Raw genomic sequence first — 5664 nt, forward strand, 5'->3', positions numbered from 1 at the left:
CAAAAGTGTAAATAAAGACCAAACTAAACAATAGACATTGTGAAACAGAAAGAAAATGTTCAAATGGGAAGGGGAACTAGGAAGGTGGAGTGGGAAAGGAAGGAAGGGAAAACAAAAATATGATGATAAAAGAAAGAAAAATTGGTAACAGCTTTGTAAAAAAGGAGGGGAAGGGGTGTCGAAGGGAGAGTAGGAGAATGGGAAAAAATCAAATTGGGTCATGTACAGGCACAAATTCTCTACAATGAATGTGATCACTATGTATATCTAAAATATACCAGTAAACTTAATTGATTTTTAAAAAGTCCCAAAAATTCATATGCCAATGATATGTAGAGGTGGAAAAAGAAAAACTGCAGTAGAATAACTTGCAAAATAGAAATCACTCTCACACTTTGTGAGCCATATAGTGAAGATCATTGCCTTTCTTGGTAGATGCTTTATAGGTATTAGTTGTAATTCCCTCTCCACTATTTTAAGTTATTAAGCAAGTTTTAAAGCAATGAGTAGGTTCCTCAGCACCAAAAAAATGATTCATTAGTCACTATTTTTTTCAGTATTGTTGACTGACAAATTTAAACAAATTTAATATGTTTTACTCCAAAGGTCATTATTTTAATGGATGGTGGAATTATATCTGTAAGTAAACCTTTAGATTCTTTTAATAAGACCTCATTACTCTGATAACTTCTTTCATTTCTTTTGGCATAAGCACCAAGCTCATGTTACACAGTTTCCACCCTGTGTCCAAAGTAAGCCACCTCTCTCAGAAGACTTTATTTTAGTAGTAATTGGCATTTAGAAGCCATAATCTGTTAGCTCAGTGTCAATGTATCTATCATCTTGGTTTTAGGTCTTGGAAAGATGGACATACTTACTCATGATCTGGCAAGGAAACAAGTTCTCCCATACAGCAAAAGAAGTACTATAACCCAGCCAGCACTGTGGTTCTGGTTCAGCGGCTCTGTTCACACTTCTGACCTCTACTCTAAGAGAATAGCTGTTTGATGTTTTAAATCTTCATGTATGTGTCAAGTTGTTATAGAAGCCAAGGAAACCTAATATAGTTTTGGGTATGTATGGATTTCTCTTAGAACAAATTCCTAAAAATTAAAAGTAGCTTTGGAAATGGATAGCCAGTAGAGGTTGAAATAACTTTTCAGAGGGTGGTAGAAAACAATCTAAATTTCCTTGAACATAGTGTTAGTAGAAATATGGACCTTAATGATGAGGGAAACGAAAATAAACTAAACCAGATTGTGTCTCCTATTATGAGGAAGTGATTATTATGAGGAATAATACAGAGATAGTGTCTCCTATTATGAGGAAGAATACAGATTAATATAAAATTCTTTTTTTTTTTTTTTTCTGGTACCAGGAATCGAACTCATGATGTTAGGCTTGCCAGGCAGGCACTGTGCCGCTGAGCCAAATCCCCAGCCCTAATATAAAATTCCATAAAGCAAGTGTTTCCATGTTTGGCCAAAGTGCTATTCACCTGGAATCTCAGGTACTCATGAGGGTGAGGTAAGAGGATTGTGAATATGAGGCCAGCCTGGGCAGTTTAGCAAGGCCCTTCATATGAATAAACTCAAAGGGGAGTTGCTGGAAATAAAGACCTCAGTAAGAGCATTTACCTAGCATGTGCAAGGTGGAGGGTTCAATCCCAGTAATACAAAGCAAGAAAGTTTGCAGTAATTCTTGCATTAACAGTGATACATTGTATTAAAAATAGATGCAATTTTAGAGAAATTGATATATTAAATATCAATGGAAAAACCAACTTTTTAGTAGCAGAAATGTTCACAAATTTGCAACAATAGTAAAAGGTAAAATCATTCATTTTTAAAAAGCATTAAGTTCCTGTATCATAATTTATGGAGAATGTTCAATTTGCATGAAAATTGCACAATTTATGATTCATGGATAATTTTTTTCCATAACAATATGGTTGTTTCATATCGTATTCACCTACTTCCTTTCAGGCAGCAGATTTTATGTAAGAGTGATTTCATAGTAATGTTCGCTCCTTCCATTGCAAAATCTCCAAAACTCTCACGTCTCTCCTTTGCTAAACATTATTAGTCCTTTTCCTGTTCTGTCTTGGATTTGATGCACAATGTCATCTCCTCACTAGGACAAATTCTCTCTCAGATTGTCACACTAGTTGCTACGTGATACTTTATATAACTGAGTAGCATTAGAATATAGTAGCAGTCCCCTACACTTCCTGGGTCCCTTTTCCCTAGAGAGTTGTACGGGTTTTTCTCCAGTTTCTCTCCGAACACAGATATTTCTACTTAGTTTTGATTTTGATATATGACACTTTCATTAGGAGGAAAAAGGAAAAAATATCTTAAAATATTTCTTACTAGTGTGCTGTTGGTAAATGTTAAATAGCTTATGAAGATGACAGAAACAAAAGCAGAATTAGAGGGAATAAAGAAATTAGTACAGGTATAGCAAGGATTAAAATGTAGCATAAAATTCGCTTCCATCAAAATATAAGCGCAGAGTGGCCTTTAGACTTCTCAGTAATCAGACACGTAAACCAACAAACCCTTCTTTCTTTATACTTTACCCCACATCAGGTATTCTGTTAGCACAAGAAAAACAGACCAGGACAATAATGTTAATGACACAGGAAAGGACACAAACAAAAGAAAGATTAATATTAAAATATATTAATGTAGTTCTGATATGATTTGACTTTGTGTTGCTTTTGTTGAATGATATTTGGATTTAACTGAATTAATGTTTTACACACCCAGATCTTGATTCCAAACCTAAATTTATATTGATGGAATCTTTTTGTAGGTTTGCTTGCAAAGACAATTGTAATGACTTCAGAACAATTCATGACAGTAGAAAATTTCATTGCATTTCACTTACATCAGTTTTTGTAGAATTGTGAACTGGTGTATAATAGAATGAATAGACAAATCAATGTTCTTTAGAGTGTAAGGCAAGGTTTATTTCAACTACTGTCTTAGATGTCTTTACACCAGTTCTTTGACTATCTCTCCAACTTGGACTGTCTACATTTCTGCTAAATCCATTTTCACAATATATATGAGGGCTATTCAAATTCAGAGAGAAAAAGTTAAATTCACAAAAAGCCAATATTAATACATTTACTACAATTTTTTTTCTTATTGAAGGCTCATCAATCTAAGAAATTAGAATGCAGCTAGTAAGGCAGTCCTTGAGATTTCAGATTTTATTTTCCATATCTTTAATTAATCTACATGAATTTTTATATATCTGTGCATATCTATTTATTTTTATCATAGTCACCTATGTAAGAGTAAAGAATTTTCTGTATATACTGTTCCTTTGGAATCATATTATTGCCTAATGAGTGAACAAAGCAAAATCAATCAATATTTACATTGTATCAGATAAAAATATATAAAAATTTAGAGAATTTATGTCCATGTATTACTTTGGGTTTTTTCATGATTTTTATTATATTCAAATAGCAGGAAAAATCATACATGTACATATGTAAAAAAGAGAGAGACACAGGGGCAGACAGGGATATAGAGACACAGAGACACTATGAAGCTAAATCACCCACTAGTGTTTAAAATAGACCCTTCATTAATATCTGGAAATCTGTAACATAATGTAGAATCCTGGTTATACAAATAGAAACAAAATAACAATAACAAAGCTAGGAATGAAAAAGGGAAGGAAACTATCTGAAGGTTGAGAGCAAAATGATTTTTAATAAAAGTGAAATTTATGAAAGGTCACTATTAACACACTATACTGCTAGAGTATACTCATGCAGTGGATAGTGTATAAGGAGTTTATTAGGTAAAAAAATCAATGAAATAACCAATAATTTGGAATAATCATAGGGCCTTTTAAGGAATTTTAGAACAGGCCAAGGCTTATTTATGAGTTAAGGGCTTAATTTTGCTTTTATTCATCCCTTAATTCTATCAATATTTGTTTTGGACTAAAATTTTTAGAAACTTTATGATTTCTTTTTGTAAACCATTTACACTGATATTCTTGCTGCATCAGAGTTATCAAGGAAAGTGGATGGAAGGACAATGGGCTAGCTTTCTGAACTCACAGCTCACTGCTTCTGCAGTGAAGTTGGTTCACTGGAAACAGATGTCTACATGGGTGCTTGCAGTACTTTCTTTAAATAAATCTCTCATTTAGTATATACATATATATAGATATAATAGCTAAGTACTTCAGGGCTTACATGCTTAGATATAGCTGTTTGTCTTAAATACACTGGTCATTGAATTGCTAGAAGCCATAACAGCTGTCCTACAGAATAAACACTTCAAGAGGAGAAGCAGCTTATGTGGTTGTATAGATCTATCATATACAAAATTTGCTTCAGCAGCCACTGTTCCTGCAAGTAGTCAAAGAGTGAAGTTATATTTTTAAAATGGTTTGAATTCCTATCATCTTGTCTAGTGAAGTTCTGTTTCTAATGTATTATTAGTATTGTTATTATTTTTGATGGTGTATGACAATATTTATTTAGTTTTATATTTGTTTATAATTTCTTAAAAATACTTCTTTTATTACAATTATTTTATACAAACAATACTTTAAATATAGTTATATTTTTTCACTTCATTTTCTCACTTCAGATTTTCTGTTTGTAGTAATTTTCCTTGTTGAAGATCAAACTTTCACAGCTTTCTTAGTGAACTTCTCTTGGTCAGTTTTGTTTTGTGCAAATTCTAAACTGAATCCTGAGGATACTATTCTACCATCTTTTGGGGACATCATTACTATTGAGAAACCTACTAAGTAGAAGATTTATGTTCACAGAGGATCTTTTATCTCCTTTCATTGTCCTTAAAAATTTTATTTGGTATCTTGCCATTCACATATTTTGCCTAGTTGTGGATTTTTAGATCTGTTTCAGACACAATGTGATTCCTGAATTCCTGTTTTGCAACAAATGCAGAAAATTTTATCATCTCTTTAAATACTATCTCTCTTCATTCTTTCTATTCTCTCTTCCTAGTAACACTAGTCCTTATAGTTCTTCCTTCTATATCTAAATTTTTAATGCTTTCTAGCTCCTGTTTCTCCTTGCTGTTCAATGATTAATGTCTTTAGATCTAGCTTCCAGCTCACTGGTATCTTCACTAGTTCTCTATAGAATCAGTTCTATATTTTTCAATACATCCAACTTTTTTCCTTATTTTAATAAATGTATTTCTCATCCTTAGGAATTCCATATGGTTCTTTTCAGATCTGCCTGTGGCTCTACCCTTTATTTCCTAATGGTGATGCGAAGTCAGAAAACTAAATTCAGTGTTTATTTTTTCCATATGCTCTTTCTCATGCTTTCTAATTTCATCTTGTGGATGATTCCGTCATAGAATAGTAACGTTTGATCATAATCTATGGGAAACTTGGGCCTAAATTAGAAACGCTTTCTGAGAGGAGCTGCAAAGTACTACAAACAAGGTAATTAACGACCTCACGTTCACATCTGCCTTCCTGCTTCTGGTTTGAGGCAAACTGCATATGGTAGCACTGCTATCTGTATTTGCCGTCCAGAAAACCACATTCCATTTGTGTACTTAAAATACTGTTCATGAGTCCCAACTTAAAATATATTCATTTTTGTAGGGGAAAAAAGATAGATGTGTGGTTCTTGAAGCTTTTTCCTAC

The sequence above is a fragment of the Chinchilla lanigera genome, unplaced genomic scaffold (genome assembly GCF_000276665.1).
Source record: "Chinchilla lanigera isolate Chin_1 unplaced genomic scaffold, ChiLan1.0 scaffold00087, whole genome shotgun sequence".
Lineage (NCBI taxonomy): Eukaryota > Metazoa > Chordata > Mammalia > Rodentia > Chinchillidae > Chinchilla > Chinchilla lanigera.